Raw genomic sequence first — 21,661 nt, 5'->3', positions numbered from 1 at the left:
CTGTCCTCCGAGAGTAACATGTGCTGGACCTCTGCGCGGGGCTGTGGTAGGGATGAGACTGAGAGCGGTGTGGGTGAGCTCTCTGAAGCCGGCACCACGTCCCGCCCGCGCCACCAAGGAACGTTGGTGTTATCCTGGAGCCCCAGGGACCCGGTGGGGGAAGACTCGAGCTCTAAAATTAGTCCAGCTTCCAGGCCCGGCGCCCGGAGCGCCCTCCAGCTCGCCGCGCCTCCCCCATCATCCCCCTTTCCACCCGCCCCCTCTCCCCAGCGCGGCGCTCCGAGATCGCTAGTCATCCCGGACGCCGGTGCTTCTCTCCCCCTCGCCCTTTGCGCTCGCGGTTTGGGAGGAGGAGACAGCGACAGAGAAGGGAGAGGGGGAGATGAGAGAGAGGGGCTTGGCCGTGCGTCGGCGTCGGCTGTGATGGGGAGCTGGGAGCAGCCAGGCGCCGAGCAGTAGCGTCGGCGGCGGCAGCTCGGGGTACACACGAGAGCCGGCGCTCCTCCCGGCAGGCTGCGCTGTGATCTGGGCTGCGGATTGGGATCTCGAGCCACCGTCCCCCTCCTCCCGCTGCCGTTCTCCTCGTCCCAGCTCCGCTCCTCCGCCTGCGAGCCCCGGCGGCGGCGGCGGCAGTGGCGGCGGCGTCCCGAGCGCTGAGCGCCTCTGCTCGTGGCTCCAGTCCCCGCGAGCGCGCTACAGGCACTGCGGCGGCAGCGGCCGGGTGGCCGGCTCGCCCCGGGCACGAGCGCCGGGAGAGGAAGAACAGCGGGGGAAGCGCCTGGTGTAGCGGAGGATCGCCGGCGGAGGCAAGGGTGCGTGGGCATTTTTAACGTGATTATTAGGCTGCCCGGTGCACCGGCTGGAGCGCGCCTCCCGGAGCACAGCTCCAGCTGCCGGGTGCAAAGTGGCTGCGAGGTGGGCTCGGGTAGGCGAGAGACGGCGGAGCGCGTGGGGGAAACTTTTCACCTTGTAAAGTTCCTGCCTCAGCACAGCTCCGAGCAGTCTTCGCCGCTGCAAAAAAGAGGGGAAGGAGACTAGGTTTCGTGCCGGTAGCCGGGAGGTTGGCATGTAGAGTTGGTTAAGTTTGGGGCTGAGGATTTGGAGAGGGGACCCGAGGGGGCTTGCAGATCAGTGCACCCATCCCCCGACCCCCCGAGCCCCGGCCGCCCGCTGCAGGTGGATGAGAGGGTCCAGGCAGCGAACCTGCTTGGTAGCCGTTGCCTGGCGGGCGCTGTGGGGACGTTCAGATGCCAATGGATGCACTTGAGGGACCCGGAGGCTCAAGTTGGGTCGTCGCTTGGCGAGGCGCCGGGTGGAGCAGGGAGCCCACACTCCACTTTGGCCAGGGAGGGGAAAGGGTTACTAGACATTCTGCGGGTCCACTCCATGCTTGACTCCGGTTTGCGGGGGTCATGGGCAGGATGAGAGGTGCTGAATGGCAGCGGCTCTCGGACTGGGGCGACAGTCTTTTACGGAGTGGCGGGGAGGTGGGACTTTCCCTGCTATCTTGACAGGGAGAGGGAAACGGAGTGCCTTGGGAGTGCACGGATTTTGGCGGGCGTGCGTGAAGGTTGCTTGTCTTTGAAAAGAAAGCCGCGCGGGTTTGAGTGTCCTGGGGGTGCGTTGCGACCCTCCCTGGGTTGGGGAGTGGGGGCGAACGCGAGGGCGCGCCAGTTCCACTCTCAGGGCCCCCTCCTGGGCGGTGCCGGGTAGACTCCCCGGTGGCGACCAGTGTGGGTGCAAGGTCCGGGCGGGGGTTTGAGGCGCGCGGGCGGGGAGGCAGCCGAGGCGGCCGGGGCAGCCTTCTCGCGGCGCGCTGAGCACCAGGATTCCGCCAGTGGGGGTCGCTGAGCTAAAGTGCATCTGGCCCCCCGGCTTGCACGAGGTGGCAGGCCCGGGGAATTTTTAGCAGCCCTGTGGTCCGTACTCCTCCCTCCACTCTCCCGCTGACTTCTGTCGCGTGTGCTTTCCGAGACGGTTAAACATTGACCGCGATTAGGCTTCGCGGAAAGCAGCTTTCATTGTTCGCTTTTCCCTGCTCGGCTCTAGTGGGCGGGGGCGAGCACGGGGCAAGGATGCGGGGGTGGCGGGAGGTTGGCTGTGAAGTAAGGGAGCCTCTTGGGTAGCCTGCGACCAGAGGAGAGGAGGGCGCTCCTGGGATGTGTGTGTGGTGATGGTGGTGGCATCCAGCGGCTGCAGCTTCGCGTGATAATGGGGGCAAACCTGGCAGTGGAAGGGGATCCCAGAAAGGATGTGAAGAGGAAGGGAGCCTGCAGGGACCTGGCGAGGTCACCGTGGAGGGGCGGGGCGGGTTGAAGAGGCCCCCGGGAGGGAGAGGCGCCTGCGGCCTGGAGCGTGGCCGCTCGGTGTCTTGGGCTCGCGGCGTCTGGTCGGTTCAACCTTCCTCGTCCCCGGGCTCTGTCTCGTCGCCAACGCGCGCCGAGCGGGACTCTTGCTTCTGGTTGGGGCGAACCTGCAGCAGCCGCGGTGGGAGGCTGGGAGGGAAGCGCGGAGCGCGCTGCTGCTTGAAGAGTCTTTTCTCCTCCTCCCTCCCGAGTCTCCCGCTCCTCCCCGCCCCCAGACTCCGGCGCGTTTGTTTTTCAAGTTGGATCCCACTTCCATTTACAAGTGTCAGACAAACCCGCGCGAACCTCCCCCATTCACCCTGGCCCCAGCCAGACGCGGGAGGGGCCGGGGGCGAGCTGTCTGGGCAGCGCCTAGGGCTGTGCGACGCTCCCACGGGGGGGCTGGACTAGCTTGGGTTCACATTTGTAGGTCCTTGATGTTCAAAAAAGAGACACGTAAACAAACCACGAAACCCAAACCGCTCTGCCACTTGTATTCCGCCGCTTTTCTCCTCCTCGCCTCGGACGTTTTAATTTTCTGGCCCCAACGCCTGTCTTTTTAAAGGCGAGTCAGGGGCGGTGGGAGGCCGGGGGCGGGGGAGCGGGCCGACCAGTTCATCACGGTGGATTTGTGCTCCCGGCTTTGTTGCTAGGATTAGATTCTCTGATTCCGCCCAGGCTAGGTTAAAATACATGCAGAAAGACTGAGAACCGACCAGAAGGACTGTAGACGACTTTGCCCGCATCCAGGCGTTAAGTCCAGGTGGTAGAATGGGGAAGCCCGCCATCTAGGAATCGAGAACTGAGGTGCTCCCTTCTCAGTATCAATCAAAGAGAGCCGGGATTTCGCTTCCACCGGCAGGCACGCAACTTCTCTTAACGTTTATCGAAAGCCTGAATGATGTTCTGGTTTGTGACGTGGAGATTTGAATCTGAGAAGGAAAGAAAGGGAGGGGATGGAAGAGAGAGAAGGAGGGAGAGAGATGGAGAGATTGAGATTCTACAGAATCCTGGAAACTGCACCGAGCCAACTAATCCTTTTTTTTTTGAGTTCGTATTCCTAAATTGGAGCAGTTGAGCCGTGAGAGAATAAAGGGCAGACAAGAGAACCAGGGCGCCAAGAGACAAAGACAAAAAAAAATGCATAACTTTAGCGCTTTGATGTGCTTCTTTTCCTCGTAGGGTGGAGTGGGGGAAGGGTATTTAACGTTTTACAAGAAGAAAAGTTGTCACTTAGAATTAAACGATATGCTGATATTTAATCGTGAATCCTTGTTGTTGCCTTTTTTGGAACTTGGACAATGAATGGTGGTGGGGCCAGTTTCTGTGCACAGTGAGCTGGGATGAGAAAGTTCCCAGAACTGTCCAGTTATAATGTCTTCATATCAGAGCCACACAGAGACCTTCACATGAAAGGCAGCTGGCTCAGAGATCAGAAATCGGTCAGCTGCTGGGCTGGCTCCATGTCTTGGAGCTGTAGGATTTTCACAGCCAGTGTTTGTTGACCAGTATCAAGGCCCCCCTCCCCTTCTTTTCAAATTTATTTGTTCTGGTTCCTGGCAGAGTCATTCTGGGGAATTTTTTTAAAAAAATAGTCAGGACCCAGTCTATCTGTTAACTAGCAATTACGGCTGTGCTGAGCTACTCAAAAATGAAATGAGTAGCAATAAACAAAGTGGCTGCCCACTGACCTGTATGCTGTATGGTTATTTTGCCAGCTCACAGCTTTTTGTAAATCAACGGCTCTTCACGCTGCTCTCGGAAGAATTTTTTGATGACATAACTTGGATGACACATTTTTGATGTGTCAGGTTATGTTATCAGCCTTGCTTTCTTCCTATGCTGCAGAATGACCCACTGTAATCTGGCTAATGAATAATGTTAAATAGAAGTAGGCAGTTACCAGTGAGGAGTGGATGTTTAGTCATTAGCCTCTGGTGTGAGGAGTGGCTCTTGTGTTGTTATGCTTTATTAATAGCTCATGAGGCAAAGAGGACCATGGTGGCTTTATTTTCCTGTTTGTGGAGTTGGGTGTGGCTTTCCTTGACACCCCACTTCTGTCCGGTTGACTGGTAGGTTGGCTTTTTCCCGCTGAACAAGAGGGAAAGGATAATATTGGTGATGTTTGGTTACTTGAATTGTTCTTTCCTTCTACAAGAGCACCGAGTGGGGATCATCTGATGGGATCAGGTGGGACCAAACATTTGGATTGATTTCCTTTGATTGCTGGGGAAGGACTATTGATGAGCTGTTGTCTTTGCTGATGGTGACAAACACCAGGAAGGAATGATAATCTAAAAGAGATCTGACAGACCTAGTGGGGAGAACATGTCTGCTGCCAAATTCCTTCCTGAAGATAAGAGAGCCCCTGATTTCCACAGATGTGCAGAGTCTTAAAAAATTAAAGGAAGAAACACACCCCAGTGTAGATTGCTTTGCTTATTGATGCAATTTTCTGAAATACGTTTCAATCTCTAATTGTTGTATATGTCTTTATGAGCTTCTTTCTACACCATTCTGAGGGTTGGCTCTATTTTTATAGTCTGTCCTTTGAGGATACCATGCCTACTGCCCAATAGATGCTAAATAAATATTTGTGGCTTAGGTGACTTCCTCTGTGAAGACTCGGATGGTACATTTCTTTTCTGTGTTTCGCTCCATTTTATTCTACAGGCTTCTCAAACTTACTGATTTTTCTGTCAGTTGAAGAGTATCTACTTCTTTAACTGGCTTTTTTCTTTCTTTGTTTACACTGCTTCTTTTCCCCAAATTTCTTTCCAAGAATAACTTTAGGAAAGCTTACCTTTCCTTAAAGAAATAAAAACAAAAAGGCTCAGTTTAATGCCACAGATTGAATTTATTGAGAACGTATTTGACACTTGTCTGGTGGCTTCGAGCCAGTTTCTGGTCTACCAAAATAGGCTATCAGTTACATGTAACAGTGACAAATGACCATTCTAGTAGTTCTGGATTGGAATGGCACTCCCTGGCTAGTCTTAATTTTAGCCAGTTCTAGGATTGAGATATTTTTGTATTAAAGTAGAAGGATTGAAAATTTGAGAATGGATTTCCTGGCATGATGGTGGTTGCAGAAAATAGAGAACAGATTTCAAAACTTAATGAGCAAACTCTTTATATAATCAAAGTGTGTTACTTCCTTCGCTGGATAGATATGTATGAATGTGGAGGCCTGGGAGGAGGTCGGGGGAGGGTTGTGAGATTGTCCTTCTTTGAAAATGCTTTATGAGAGTATTGCCTTGCCTGCAGAGAAAGGTTATACGTGGGACCCTGAGAGGAATCCTTGAGCAGATTTTAGTATTTCACCTTTCCGATCTTCCAGGGTTCCAGGATTGTGGATTACAACCTCTATTTGATAAAAGAAATTTGTTTAATTAATTCTTGCCCTTGTGTGTCTTAAATATATCCTTTTATTTTTATTCTGTTACGTCACACTGAATTTAAAGTCATTTTGGTTATTTTCTTTTCCTTTTAAAAAAAAGCTTTACTTTTTTAAACCTATTTTTTGTTTCTTTTATCTCTTGAAGAAATTTATTTCACTTAAATTTCTTTTCAGTAATATTTACGACCCTACGCAGGATTCAGATGTGCCCATTGTCAAAGTAAAATGTATCCTTTGCTCCTGTACGCTTACTGTGTTGTTGAGAAGAGGGGAGGATACCCATGTGTGCAAACTAGAAATCAACACATGACATATTCGTTAATCGACAAAAGAGTGTCACTGAGCAGGGTCCTGGAGGGAGAGATTAATATGAGCTGAGCAAACTTTTAGGGGGAGTATAAAAGTGAATATAATCCAATTTCATAATTCTTAGTGAAACTGTAATGTAAGCAAGACAGTACAAAATTAATCAATTCTTTCATTTCTTTAGGACAGTGCTCCTTTTTGGAAGAACACACTCACGGAACAGGCCAAATAGGCTGTTGGAATGTTATTCAGTATTTTGGTAAGACACCAGAATTTATTCAGGCCCTTTTCTCCATTATGCTTGTTTGGTTCCCCATCTCCCCACCCCCAGCTTCAAAGAGGAACTTTTAGGCGTTTTAAGTGTGTCTGGGAGCCTGCACGAAGGTGCACCTGCCTGCCCCCGTTTCCTCCACTACGTATTCACACACTCTGGCTTCCTAGTGGTTCCATCACTAATTCTGGGTTTTTAAAGGTTTTTCTTTTTTCCTGTTGGTAGTATTTTAAAAGTATGGGCGCGTGGGCTTCCCTGGTGGCGCAGTGGTTGAGAGTCCGCCTGCCGATGCAGGGGACACGGGTTCGTGCCCCGGTCCAGGAAGATTCCACATGCCGCGGAGCGGCTGGGCCCGTGAGCCATGGCTGCTGAGCCTGCGCGTCCGGAGCCTGTGCTCCGCAACGGGAGAGGCCACAATAGCGAGAGGCCCGCGTACCGCAAAAAAAAAAAAAAAAAAAGTATGGGCACAAATAAGTTGCCTTTTAGGGAGGCAACTACTGATTCTTTAAAGAATCATTCATTTTTGCTGTTTTGCATAAAATTTAATGGGCCCTTTATGGCACTACCTATTATTCAACAGGGAACTCTGGGAGGCTTCTCACACCACCCAAAGCTCCCCATAGTGAAACTAAAATAGGAGTCCTCAACCTTGACTGCACTTTTGGAATCACCCAAAGGCTTTTAAAACAGCTGACTCACAAGTTGCATCCAGACCGTTGAAATCAGACTTTCTGGAGGTAGCACCCAGGCATCAGTATTTTTTAAAGCCTCCCAGGGGATTTCATTGGTTAGCCAAGGCCAAGGACCACTACTACAAAGGCTGTGCCTCCATCTGGGAGTTAGAGTTCACTCCTGTCCGAAGCTCCCAGACCCCAGGGAATTTGAATGGAAATCAAAAATGCGTGCTCTGCATTCTCCTGCTGTGAATGTAACCCCTGGGACTCTTTACTGTGTTGAAGTTAAGCTGGACTGGCCCTGACGGAGGTGACTAGGAAGGTCCCGGCTTCCATCCTCCTGTGTTTTTCTTAGTTCTCAGTTTTGCCGGTGCTTAACGTTCTTCCTGTGGCCTAATGTGGATTTAGCCTGTTTGACTCTAGTTCGCCATGGTGCCTTCTCCAGCTGGTAATCATGGTGCTGTCTAGGAGCTGGTAAATGATATTTGGAAAGTTTCAAACATCTTCAGGAACAGAAATTCCTTCCTTTTTTCACATTGGATTCTCGCTCTATCTGGAGTCTTTTTTTTTTTTTTAATGTAATTCTGAATTTGGGGAATGAATTCAATGTAATCCATCAATATATGCTCAATTTTCTTTCTATTTGTAGGGATTACAAGAAATGCATTGCACAAAAAAATGAATCAGGTCTTCAAGAAGCTTACAGTCTAGTTGTGCCTCAAGATGTGTACACTTAAGGAAAAAAATCACAGCACTGTTTAATGTTGGAGGTGAAGGGATCTATGAAGTTTGGCAGGCATGCTTCTGGCACATATTAGGAAGAAACTTCATTCCCATATACTGATGTAATTGGCGTCTTCTTAGTTCCATTTTCCTCTGATGCTTAGTTGGTAATCTCAGAATTAGCTTTAGCACAGAGAACTTTGAGGTGTTCTGTCACTTAGGAATTCAGCATTCAGGTCTGTTGCTGGCTTTTTAACATTCAAAAAAAATGTCAAGTAAATGGTAAGCCTAGCAATGCTAGCTTTCAGAATGAGTGTATGGGTGAAAAGGCCGGAACTTTTACCTTGGATGTTCAGCATGAGTTGCTGAAACTTGCACTTTGCAAAGCAGTTGCAAATACTGTTTCAGTTATTCTTTATTTCTTGTCTTTTCTTTTTTGAGATGTCAGAGACAAGCCTAGATGTTGAGTGATGCACAGATAGGAAAGGTTAACCGGAAGTTTAATTGTAACTTTAGGACTTCAAGTAAATTAAATTCCCAACAATCTGATAAAAATTATAGCCTTTACCATACCAGAGAAGGTTAAATAGTGAGCACACTGGAGCGGCTATTACATTTCACATTTTGAAATAAACTCCAAATTATTAGTGCTACTAAATATCCATATCATTGAACATTACTTAACACTCATAAACATCTGAAAGCATGCCAGATAATACAGATTAAATCTAGTGACAAATGTGCTTAATGACAGTATAAATATCATGTTTTTTTTCTAACAGATAAACAGTGAGTGTGTGTGTTCTCTTCAAAAGCAGAAGGAGGCTATATCTTGGGAGAAGGGGTAGCTTGGTCTTTTTTGCAACCTAGAGCATCTGTTACAAATGACGTTTTGCTGATTTTTAAACATCTGAGTATGTGATTAATATTTTGGGCATCTGAAGTCTGTTTTTAAGACTGGTTTGAAATTCTGTTTGGCTCTAAGTGGTGGCTAAATGATGGCTGTTGGTGCCGTGATTGGTTGAGAAATGCATTGTGTGATACATGTGGTGTGGTCTCTGTTTGGCTCTAAGTGGTGGCTAAATGATGGCTGTTGGTGCCGCGATTGGTTGAGAAATGCACTGTGTGATACATGTGGCGTGGACCTGTGCCAGACTGGAGTGTGTAGCTACGGTTTCATCAGATTGGCCTGGCTGTAGAGAGTCTCACAGTAAAGAAATGCACACACGAAAGTAGGCCAAATGCAGACAACTTTAGCATTGCTGGATTTAGGGAGAAAATGTGCATCTTTCCCACATTTCCAAAAAGGTTTCATAATAACCATTTCAGTCAGATGAACCAGAATTCAAAAGTATGTAGTAATCTCCCTTGAGAATTTGGTACCTATCTGATAGGACTGTAAAGGCATTTCAGAATGTCAATTAAATGGAAAAATATGCCTGGAATTGAATATAATTAAGAAATGCTGAAGTCTGGTGTCTGCATATTCAGATGCTGTATTCCATGGTTTAATTAGTGAACCAGGACTTGCATTTATTGACAGAAGGTCTCTTTCTCATGGCATGTTTCACCCTCTATATTGTATTTATCTGATATTGAAATCCACATTTCTCTGTGTCCTTTTCAGTTTTATTGTTGATCAGTTAGTGGTATCAATCCTTTTTACTCCAGATTGTGGCTATGGAAAAGTTCCCAGTTAAACAGGAGATTGGGAAATTCTTTTCTTTTTAAAATATCCTTTTTGGGGGATGTATTTCTTTTTGAACTGCATCTGATGGTTATAAAGCCTTAAAAATACTGTAATTAATAAAGAGATAACTTGGGAATGTTGACAACAAGTGAGGAAGAGGGAGAAACACAGTTCACCTAATCCTTGAGGATTTGTCACTACCTGATTACAGTTTTTAGCTGCCTCCTGTACTGGTATTAATGTGAACAGCTAGTTTTATACGATTTCTTAATTCCTTGCCTTCATAGGTATGTTCTCTAACTAGCAGCAGTTTAATGTAATCTGGCATTTCATCTTTCCCGTAGACATAGCAGATCATTCACAGTCTGGGAGAACTAAGTACACATTACATTGTTAGCCTTTCTGAGGGCCTGTGCTGGGTTCTTCAAATCTGTGTGTCATTGTTGGCAAAAATGTATTGAGTGCTCTTATTACCTTGTACTGATTTTGCACTCAGCATATTAAACAAATGTGGTGTCTGACCCTTCAAAAGTTAGCTTTGTCCATTGGCTCTTGTTTACCTAGATAGACCCAGAAAAGGACAAAATGCCTGTGGGACCCAAAGTCAGAAAGATGGCACCGGCACCTTTTATTGAGATGAAGTGACATCATCTACTTTACATTAACAAGGGGACAATATGCCTTCCATTTATATTCAGAAGACCCCGTGACTACAGGGAGGAAATTGTCTAGGCAATTGACTGGGAAATGTAAGACAAAAATATACTACCTTGCCAAATCAATTTCCTAGATCTCCTTGAATTATCCAATCACTAGATAATCTTCTTTTAGTTTGGAAGTGCAGATTTTGTATGTGTAATTATTTACGTTAATGACTTTATTCCCAAGTTGTATTCAGCAGTACATATAGTCTGTTCAATTTATACTCTCTCTATTTCTGTTAAGTAGGTAGGATTAATAACATATTATACTTCCTCTCCAAAGAGAGAGAAGGAAGTACAGGTATTTTTATAACATTTGCCACTTTCATACAATACAGCTCATCAGTGGTTATTATAATAATCAAAGTGAATAAGCCTAGATTGCTCTTATACAATAGATATGTTTTTAAATGTGAGTGTAAGTTCCATTTTTCCAAGCAAATCACATTTTAACTGCATCCAATTAGGGAAAACTCACTATTTAAGCAGATCCTGTGGCACATTCTTTTATAAAGTAAAGAATATTTTGTTTCTCCTTAATTTACCTGTTTTTCAACTTGCAATGTTTGTATATCAGCTTTCTTAAAAAGAAGCAAGAGTGTATACCTATGGAAAATATATTTTCTTTTAAATATGTGATGAACTGAAAGTTAGTTTGTCCTTCTCCCTCTGCACTGCTTTCAAGAGAAGCATCAGAGGGGAAGCTAAATGGGGAAGACACGCCTGGAGTTAGAGAGGGTGGGAATGTCCGTGTCATTTGTGGAGACTGAGGAAATGTTATAAAGCTTGAGAATTTCTGGGCAGTAGGGCCAGCCCAGTGCAACCCAGAAGTACACCTCTGTTGATATCCGCTCCTTTGTGATGTCGACTGAAAGAAGTGCACCACCTAAAAGTTGAGAGTTGTTTTATTTGGTGGACAAAAGTGAGGACTTAAGCCCAGGACACAGCATCTTAGATAGTTCTGAGGGACTGCTCTGAAGAGGCAAAGGAAGTGCCAGGATATATAGGAGTTTTTGCAACAAAGACCAGGTAGTAGGAACGTCACAAGATTACTCTTAATAAAAGAAAACCAGACATCTCAAGTGAAGGAAATTAGCGCTTTTCTACGAAGGTGAAGATGCAAGAGTCTGGGCTCACTGAAATCATTCCTTTGATATGCACCTCAGCTATCTGGGGCCAGTGTCCTGTGCTTCTCATCCTGCGTTTTCTCAGGGTGCACCATGGGGCGTGACTGCAGTGTCTGATGGCCTGATGGCCATCCTGAGTTCCCTCAAGGCTCACCTTTGGGGGCAGCTGTAGTGGCTGATAGCTGCAACATCCTTTGTTTGCTGATATTTCTACATGCGGTTGCCCACTACAGTTTGTGTTACTATCATGGAACCTAATTCCATCTTGTAATGAACTTACCTTTGTTGGTGTCTCTTCCTTCCTATAGACCATCATTCCCTGGGCTCAGTGAAATAACATAAATCTTTGATTCCCCCATTCTTATTACTGCTGGATCTTACCAGTGTTTAATATTTAAAACTGAATGACCATATTTGTTGATGTTTAATTGAATAGTATATTATTGACTTTCACAGTGGAACATCTAAGACCAAACATTGAAAAATATCCCTGAGATATTAGGACTTCTTATGATACTGGTACTGGTGGGATATACAATTGGCCCTCTATATCCACGGGTTTTGTGTCTGTGGATTCAACCAACCACAGATCGAAAATATTAAAAAAAAATTTCCAAGTGGTTTCAAAAAGCAAAATTTGATTTTGCCACGCTAGCAACTATTTATGTGGCATTTACATTGAATTTATAATTATTTACATAGCATTTACATTATATTAGGTATTATAAGTAATCTAGAGATGATTTAAAGTATTTGGGAGGATGGTGGGTAGGTGATATGCAAATACTATGCCATTTTATATAAGGGATTTGAGCATCTGTGGATTTTGGTTCCCAAGGGGGACCCTGGAACCAATCCTCCATGGATACTGAAAGACGACTGTAGCATATTCGAGGTCCTCGTTTTCTAGTTGAACAAAAGACCCTCGAGGCATGTACACCCAGGTTCTTGATTGGCTGGTCTGTCAAAGCTGTGGATCTTTCCAATAAGTTCTCAGCCAGTGTGGTGAAGACACCAAGAAAGCATGTTGGGTACATCCAAATATTTGTTACCTTTTAGTAGCATCACTTTGTTTTCTGGGAGGTTCTGATAGAGGAATTATTAACCTAAGGGTACAAACACATGCATGTTGGATGGAAGTTCACAGTCAAAGGTCAGATTTACTGGGAGTGGGGAGCACTTCTCAGTACTGAGTCTTTTCTTCTCAGGAAAGCATAGAATGCATATGTAAGAATGTTGTTATTATAAGAAAATTTGAAGCCTTTTAAATTTATATTTAAAAATTGAATTATTTGTAAACACCTTTGCTGTAACTCTTGTTACACTAAATTATAATCAATGTACCATTCCAGTGGGTACGAAGATACAGAGGTTCCCAGGGGTATTGCTTACCCAGTTCTGACCATTGTGGGCAAGAGAATCTTGCTTTAAGGGCCGAATTTACAGTGTCTGGCAGGTAGTAAAGCTTGTGTGTATAAATGAATGCACTGAGTTACCTGGCAGTTAGTAATAGAATAAATTAAAAGCAAGTCTTGTAAAATTCCAAGTATCTTGTTTATTTTTTTTCAATTACACTGCATTATTTGAGGGGCAGGCCAGTGAAATCGGCGTGTGAACAGGTGTGTGTCTTGGGAATGTCATATTACAAAAAATGTTCAATAACTACTTCTTGAATGAATGGAAATTGGAAAAGGCCGTCTCTGTCTTTTAGACACTTTGTCGTTCTGTGAGCTTAACAAACAAAATCTCATTAATGCTGAATTCATGGGAGCATGAGAAATGTGTAATGCTCTTAATTTCTTATTAAGTGATTTGTGTTTATTGAAAATTGTCTTGAAGGTACACTGAACATAATTCATAATATTGGATTTAGGTGAGTGTAGATAGCCATGTCTTTTCTGTACTTAGAATGTGCTTACAAGTGCATATTGGAATTAGGGGGTGGGAAGAACGATAACTTATTTCTGGAAGGATTTCATTTCATTTCATTCTCTGTAATGAGAAGATGATGAGTTAGACTTCAGAGATCCTTTACTGATGCTCCGGTGCCTTTTAGGTTTGTGTGAATTGTGCAAGGCCTTTATTTCTCCAGGCACGCTTTGTACGTGTCTACAAGCAGATGAGAGGGAGCGAGGGCACTTAGGGGCTGGTAGAGGCAAATGTGAATCCTGTTTTTTCCCTATTAACTCATGAGGCCTGCTGGGTAGCAGCAGGCACTAGCAGACATTTAATTGTGTGCTAGGTAAGGCTGGCACAACTCCAGCATCATGGTGGAGTAAGAATTACCCTAATCAGCTGGGATATACTGCATATATTGATTAGAGTTGGATTTTGTTGTGCAAAAAAAAAAAAAAAATCTTTATAAATAGTGGGAAAGTAATTGAGAGTAATTAAAAAGGCAGAGAGTTAATTCACAGTTCTTTAGATGAAAAGGCATTTTGGTCCTTTGCTTCCATGCAGATTTCTGGGCAGGCTGGAGCAGTCTGTGAGCACTGAGTCTGAATGGTGTGGTGGCTGTTACTGCTGCCATCAGCAGTAAATGGACAGGCTGTGTAGGTGAAGCACAGGTGACCAAGTTCCAGCAGTTTCTTCTTGGTAGCTCTTTGCTGCAGGAAGCCTTCTTCTTTGTTTGGGTCTGGGGGTTTTTCATTTCTTTTTCTTGGCCCTACTGATAGCTTTTGGTTATTATTAATATCCCTGATGAGAACTGGATTGGGACCCCAGTATCCTAGTGAACGCTGGAGAGAACATTAAACTTCACTGGAATTACCTGGAATTTCAGCATGTTTTGTCCTTGCTTCCCTCCTTCCCCCAACTGAGAAGGCTTCGTAGTCATTTGATGTCACGGAAAACACTTCATCTCTGAAATGATGACCTGAGTAATATATTTGCACACCCTTTCTTGCCTCCTAGCCCTTTCACTCATAGGCAGTGTCTGCCACAAAATAGATGCACAATGAATATCTGCTGGATGGATGAATGAATGGGACGTTGTATAGGTTTGGATGCTGGAAGGGTTTAGCATTTCTGAGAGAAGTTATGGATGATGTTTGGTGGAGTTCCAAGCATCGTTAAGATCTGAGATCCTGAATAACAAAGAGGAAAAGGGGAATAGGGGATGGAAGAAGAAAATGGCTAAGGTTTATTGAGCATTTACTACATCAGGCTCTTTGCATATATGCTTTTGTTTCAGCATCAACTGTGTTCTGGGAGGTGGTTTGTTAGCATTATCATTTCATAGGTGACAAATAATGGTTAGGAATTGAACCAAGGTCACAGACCTTAGTTGGAAGGATAGGGATTTGAACTTACAGCTCTTGTCGACAACCAGGGCTTCTCAAATGTAGCCACACAAATCCCCATACCGGAAGAGGAGGTTGGTCTCATACTGTCAGAGCTTGGTGGCGAAGCCCAAAGATAGGCCATAGCATCAGTCAGATTTCTTCGAAGGCTGAGTATTTTTCTACAAACACTTATGGGAATTTTACAGTCTGTTCCATAATGTGTTTGGTTGAATGTGAAATAATATTTTAAGTTACTTGATTATCAAAGTGCTTAATTTTTCTGCCCCAAGTCTTTCATTACAATGGACCCACGTAAAGTTGCTCCAAGTGTATCCTCTGGGACTTTTCTGGGAATTCCATGAAGAGAGAATCAGAGGTGGCAATTTGGTTGGAAGAGGGACTGGGGAACCTGTCTTGAAATTCTGTTCCCATTTCAGGTGTAGTTTTTTACTTAGATTGGATGCTTATTTGCAGCGGCATGGGGCTATTAGAGATGAGGAAGGTGCCAAAACTCCCCATGATTTCGTCTTGTTTATCAGGAGCTTTAAGTACCCTGATGTAACTGCTGTTAATCCAAGTTTGAGAAGTACGCACAGAAACATACTTCGCTGTATTATTTGAAAAATAATGACGCCAATAACAATTACTGTGCATATGATTAACTGGTTAGTCATAAATGGCGTTTTATCCTAGTTTTACTGTATGGATGATAAAACTTAAAGGAGATACTTGAGAAAAGAATGTGGATTAAGAATCCTTGAAAAACAGAATATTCCCAAACTTCTGCTGGTCAGCAGTCACTTATTGGTAGATGACTATTAGAAAGTAATTCCTGACAATATCAAAAACTTGCATTTGTTTAGAACTTTACCATTTATAATTTGTCATTCACTTTTACATTTTTTTACAACAACTAACATGGATGAGAGATTTACACATATTATCTCATTTATCCACCAACAACTCTATGAGACAGGTACTGTTATTTTCTCTACAGATGAAGAACTTGAGGCACACTTGACAAGTGACTTGCCCGAGGTGACATACTTTCGGAGGTGTCAGAGTCAGGATTCAAATTCCGCTTTATCTAACTTTACAACCTGTGCTCTTTATCCCTCTGCTGGGCTACCAGTTGTTTTTCTCCTTGGTGAAGTTCTCAGTTCCTGGCCTGTCGGCAGCCTCACTCATAGTTATAGCGACCCTCTAGTAATCCTGCAGAGGCATCCTTCTCCAGATTGCAGTATCCCTTAAAACACCTGCCAGTGCATGGCAAATCTGGTTTGATTTTCTAAAACTTGAGTATGCAACCCAGGTCAGCAGGAAGCAAACTGAGCCCCTCCAGAGGGTCATGGGAAGAGTACAGATGTTCCCTCTTGGAAATTACTTTTCCCTTCCGGTATAACATAACAACATAAAAAGAAGTGGAAAAGTTAACCAATGCCCATAAATGTGGGTTGTTGCAACCTTGCTGGAACTAACTTCAGAATTGTTGGGCTGGTGTGAGTTCATCTTACTCCTGGGAGTTGGGCTGTTAGGTTCCAAGTGACTGTCCTACAGTTATCCATGACTGTGCTTGCACAGGACAGGTTGGATCAAGAAGTGGGAAATCTGCTGTTTTCTGATTTTGATATCTCAGCTGAATGTAAATAAAAAGATGGAAGAGAAAAATGGAGATAAATGCATTAGCTTGATTAGGGGCTTTATTTGCATAAAACTCTTTGAATCACAATTTCCCTCTGGCTTTGGACCCCCCCCCCCCCCGCCCCTTCTTGCCTTTCTTATTATCCGGTCCAAGGTCATTACTAAAAGACTTCCTGTTTATTGGACGAAGACTTACTGAAATATTAATTTCATTGCCCAAAGTAGATTCATATGGTCTGGTGAATAACTTGAGGTTCTGTCAAAATCACAAAGTGAGAGAGTTATTTTTTATGCCTTTGGAAATGTGGTTCAGGAATTTTAGTAACAGGCAGCTAAAACTTCACTCTCATTTTGCCTGTGTTTATGACAGAAATGAGTACAACTCTTTATGTTCTTTGGTAATTACTGCAGTGAAACAACTGTAACTGGGTAAGTTGCATGTTTAAGGCATCATGCAGGAGATTTTTTTTGTTTTGTTTTCCTTTAATTGCACTGTGACTGGGTTTGAATTTGATGCATAAGATTCTGAGAGAGAAATGAACTTGTGACATTTGAAGTTTGGAAGTATTTTTTTTTTTTTTTAGTATAGGTAGAGCTTGAATATTCAAGATTTTGTTGAATGCCTTTTCAGTTTGTAACTGCTTTCACACAAAAGCTTGACTTCAATGCTTTTTTTTTCCGTTGTTCTTTTGCAGCCTTGGCTGTTTGTGTAATTTAATCCAGTGTATTAAAAAGAAGTTGCGTTCCTCAATAGTAGAGCAAAAAGCCCTCAATCTCCCTTGGTAGTAGTTAATGATAATAATACTTGCAAGCACAATTCTTTAAAACAAAGACAAAACAAAACAAAAAAACCCCTAAACTGTAATTGAAGGTTTTTGCATCATTACAGGCAACAGCCTCATAAGGCTGTTAACAGATACACTTGGAGAGAGTTTGGCTCAGTTTATTGACATATTGTTTTGTCTGTTGTGAATAGACATGCATTATTCTTGGCCCAAGTAACATATATCAGTTGACAAAAGCCAGCAACTTACTTACCTGGCCTCACTCTGGAAATATCCTTGAAAGTTCTTACTTTAGTGTTCTTTTCAGCTGGTTTTGCTCAGTTGCTCTTTGCATAGCTGTTTTCCAGTCTGTTTTATAATCCATACATGTTCCCCCCACACCCAGCCTTGCACTGCTGGAATCTTTTCTGTTTTACTTTAAAAAGCACTTTGCTAAATGTCACAACAAAATAAAGCATGGATTAGAAACAGCATTGCGGTTGCAGACTTAATGCCTTTGTGACATCTCATTGCTATGCAAATGAGATTCAAGGAGGTCATCCCTTTAGCAGTTGCTCTAGCCCCGGTATCTACTTGATATTCGTTGGCCCAACTTACTAAGCATTCATTACTGAGGTGGCCTAGGTGTTTAACTCTTTGTTGGCTTTGAACCTGCTATTTGAGACTGCTGAGTTCAACAGCTCCTTCTTTAGTGGATGTTTGCCTTTTAGGGACTTCTTGCTTCTCTGCTCTGTGCTTCTCAGACTGTGGGTACCTCAGGAAACCCAGTACTCCTATTTGCAAGATACATTTGTTTGTATGCCAAGACAGTATTGGGAAAGCTCATTTGTGATGTTTCCTTTGCTGTCTCAAGTGTTTTTATCATTGCTAAATACTATACATTTAGATAGATGTTTTATTCACTTGCATCTGTGACAAGTTCTTACAAATATTCCATAGAAAAATGTGTGTCTGGGCTGGTAAATGTTCACGTAATACTTCCTTTAAAATTAAGTGTCCACAGTTTAAACTTGATTTCATCTGATTTAGCAGGTGTGTTAATAGTAAGTAGTTACTGTAAGTGGTGGAATCTGGTTTTAATTCAGTAAGAACCAACTACCTTTAATGAGTACAGATTATTGCTGGTGTTCCATTTGCTTGGTTAAAGGGTGTTTTTGATTTGCTAGTATGATTCGTTTACAGTATGATTGTAAAAGTAGGATCCACTTGTCTTATAATTCCAGTTTTGAATGAGCATTTTGCAGTTTGAGCAACTGGCCATATTTTAAATGGCTGACTCATTATGTAATTATTCTCTTAGTGATTATTTCAGTGTAGTAGATTTTCTTTACACACAAGCAGATACAGAGCTGTGTAAACACTGAGTTAGTCTGAGAACTTGGGTAAAATAACTGCTAACACAAAGAAAGCATGCCTTGTACTTGGTGTAAGAAGGCTTAGGCACTCTGGAGAAGAACATTCATCTTACACCACGGTCCCCTACACATTAAGAATTAAAATGTTGACATTGATGAGAGGGGTGATTTGAACAACTCTGTGTTTCACATGGAGAATTACAGAATGAGGATTTGACCCTTTTCATGGATTAAATAGGCATCTCTGGATTAAAGTATTTAATCAAATCCAAAAAAAATTTTTAAAAGCTTCTTTGGCCTCTTATAAACCAGTACCTTTCAGAGTGTCATATCTGACTGCCTACTGGTGTGAAGGACTGCTCAGACATCTGATAATGACAGGTTATCTTGAATTCTGCTGAGAGCGGCATTACGCCTTCATGATTTTGATCAAGGGCAGTAGAAAACGACTAGTAGTTAAGATTGGAACAACACTTCAAGGGCCAGTTAAGTGCAACATTAGAGTGAAAGCTTAGAATCGCGCTTCTCTGTGGTTTCCCACCTCCTGTTCTCGTCTTTATTGGATCATAAACATTCATGGCGACCCTGTTATACTTTGCATTTTGCTGGGTGCTGGGAGGGCCAGGGGGTAAATTTGACACTGTTCTTGACTTCGAGGAATTTAAGGTATGGGGGTGAGATAAGGCCTACAGTAACCATCAAGGAATAAGACGTGGTACTGCTGCAGTGGCTGTGCTCTGCTAGTTTGGGCAGAGAAGTGTTTTCTCTGAACTCACCTGGGAATTGATTTCTGATCTGTCTCTTATGGACACCTCTGAAAGCAGGACTCCCTGTTCAATGCTGGAGCATCCTGATACAGGAACCGAGGGTGGCCAGTTACCCAATAACTAACACTTGAAGAGTCAAATCTCTCAACTTGATGCTCCTAATCTATCCTGGCAATTCTTCTTTATTCAATCAACAATTAGAAGGAAATCTTATTTAGTAGGTGCATTCCAGGAAACAGAATATGTCATTTTCAGAGGTTTTTTTTTTAATTGTTGTGAAATCTTTTCATGTAAAGAAGCCCTCCAAGTTATTCTTTTGTAAAGAGACAAATATAATTTATGAGTTGTAAATTTGAATTTACCAAAGCGATGTTAGAAATATTAAAATCCGGGAATAATTATATCTGGTTTGCAGATTACCTTGGGCCCTGGCAGGCAGCTGCCCCTTCATTATGGTCTTCAGTTTTCCACCTAAACCAGATGTTGAGTGTGTGACCTGTTGAATTGAAATCAACCAATATTGATTAAAATGAAAAGAGGAGACAGAGTTAGAGAATGTAGAAGCTAAAATGAGATAAAGTCTGAATATTGTTTGTCTCTGCTGTCATTGTTTCCAATAACACAGATGATTCAGTGGAATGCTTTCAAGCGTGGGTGAATTATCACAGTGGTAAGTTTTCTTCTGGGGCTTTTGAGGAAAGTTTTAAAAATGAGTTTGCTCAGAGTTAGATGGAAATGTTCTTTGCTGGAAGCCCTGATTTTTTAAAAAAATTACCTTGTTCTCTGTTTTAGGAAATTGTCTTTTTTTTCTCAGTAGAAAACTGTCAGAAAATTGAAAATTAGTAGGTCAAACATTTTGCATCCTACCCAATACATTGTTTTAGAAATCGACTTTCTTATTGCAAAAGATGCTGGTTGATAGACTGCTCTACATCACTGTTGTCATCAGTGTTTGCAAACCCAACGTTAAAGAGGTCTTCCTGGGTCCTTGGCCTGCTAATAGGGTAAAATGCTACCAGTTGAGCCACAAGGCTTTGGTTTGTGGTCTGAACCATAAGCCAAGGACTTGAATTTTAGATCCAGATTCCAAATCATGAACTTTTCACTGGGCATGATTTTTTAAACTATGGATCCAATCTTTATTAAAATGCCTTAAAATAGTAAATATCAACTGTTACTGTGCATTGTATATAACAATGGATTAAGGTCAGAGTTTAAAGAAATGAGCACCCAAATAAATGTAATGCCTTTCTTATCATTCCATTGTGATTCATATGGCAACCCTTTTCTAATACACACACTTGATTAGAATGTTCCTCTCTGCCTTACAACTTTTCCCTCAACTCTAGGGTCAGAATCTCTTTTGGGGGTATTTAGAAGAGGTCTTTGAAGTAGCATAGCCCCAAAAGACCTTGCAGCTGTTAACTAACGTAGGAAGAGGGGAGGAGATTTTTGAAATGTGAGATTTTGAAGTAATTGTATTGTTTTGTACTGTGTTTATTTCATCGGCTCCCTGATTGAACTCCGCACTCACTACTCCTGAGTAAAAGCTCTTTTATATTCACTTTATATCTCCCGCATAGGATTGCTAGGTAGAGTACATAAAAATACAGATCTCAAGTTAAATTTGAATTTGAACAACCAACAGTTCTTTAGCATATCTCCAATATTGCATGAGACGTATTTTTGTCTGTCCACCCAACTCCTGCACAGATCACAGCTCATCCTATACAGGGTATTGAGAAAGGGTTTGTTGAATGACTGAATGAGCCTCCAAGGGGAAATATCCAGGAGTTGGTTGAAAATACTAACTTAGAGCATAGCAGAGCTTGATTCAAGAGTCTCTATCACGTGCACGGGTGGTACTTGAAGCCCTGGAGATTGTCCAGGGTCACTGTGTTGACCTAAGGTTCTTAAACTGCAGTGAACGTCAGAATCACTGGGAGGGTTTGTAACACATAGATTCCTGCGCCTCACTCCATAATTTATGATTTTTGTAAGCTTGAGGTGGGGTTCAAGGACTGCTTATCCTACAGGTTTCCAGTTTATATCAGTGTTGCTCTTCCGGGACCAAGCTTTGGGAGCTACAGTGTAGACTCTCTAGAGATGGATCTGCAAACCTTTTTTGTAAAAGACCAGATAGTAAATATTTTAGGCTTTGTAGGCTGTACTGTCTGTATCATGATTACTCAACTCTGCCTTTGCAGCTTGAAAGCAGCCACAGGTAGTATGTAAATAATCAAACTTTATTTACAAAACGAGGATACTGGCCTGATTGGGCTCCTGGGTCAGCTTCAGTTTGCAGGCCCTGCTCTAGGGTGAAAAAAAAAGGTGACCGTTGAAGACATCCAGGTTTAAAAATTGGGCAGAAGAAAAGGAAACAGAGGAAGAGTGATCTGAGCCATGGTAGAAGACCCAGGGGAGTATCCCCAAAGCCGAGCAATCATCCTCATCTATTGTCTCAGAGCAATTAAGGATGTGGGAGGGGATGAAAGCTGAAAGAGGCCATTAGATTTGGCAGTTAGGATGTAATGACCACTGTTGACTGAGTCGTTTGAATACAGTGGTGGGGAGGGATGCCTGCCAGAGGGC

At 43.3% G+C, this 21,661-nt stretch overlaps 1 protein-coding gene across 11 annotated transcripts in view; it reads left to right on the top strand.

The window, feature by feature from the left end:
* The first annotated feature begins 450 nt into the window (after window positions 1–450).
* Window positions 451–21,661, top strand: part of FAT3 (FAT atypical cadherin 3) — a 708,211-nt gene continuing 687,000 nt past the window's right edge. For 8 of the 11 annotated variants that reach the window (XR_004351132.1, XR_004351131.1, XM_032640647.1 and 5 more), the window contains exons 1-2: window positions 587–812; window positions 6,236–6,310. The gene's annotated coding sequence lies outside the window, so the exon portion shown is untranslated. Of the gene's footprint in view, window positions 813–6,235; window positions 6,311–21,661 lie in introns of all 11 variants that reach the window. The other 3 variants (XM_032640648.1, XM_032640652.1, XM_032640649.1) reach the window with 3 other exon arrangements.

This window comes from Phocoena sinus, chromosome 8 (assembly GCF_008692025.1).
Source record: "Phocoena sinus isolate mPhoSin1 chromosome 8, mPhoSin1.pri, whole genome shotgun sequence".
NCBI classification, from domain to species: Eukaryota; Metazoa; Chordata; class Mammalia; order Artiodactyla; family Phocoenidae; genus Phocoena; species Phocoena sinus.
Note: the sequence above shows the minus strand (reverse complement) of the source record. Positions and strands in the feature narration are given on the sequence as shown.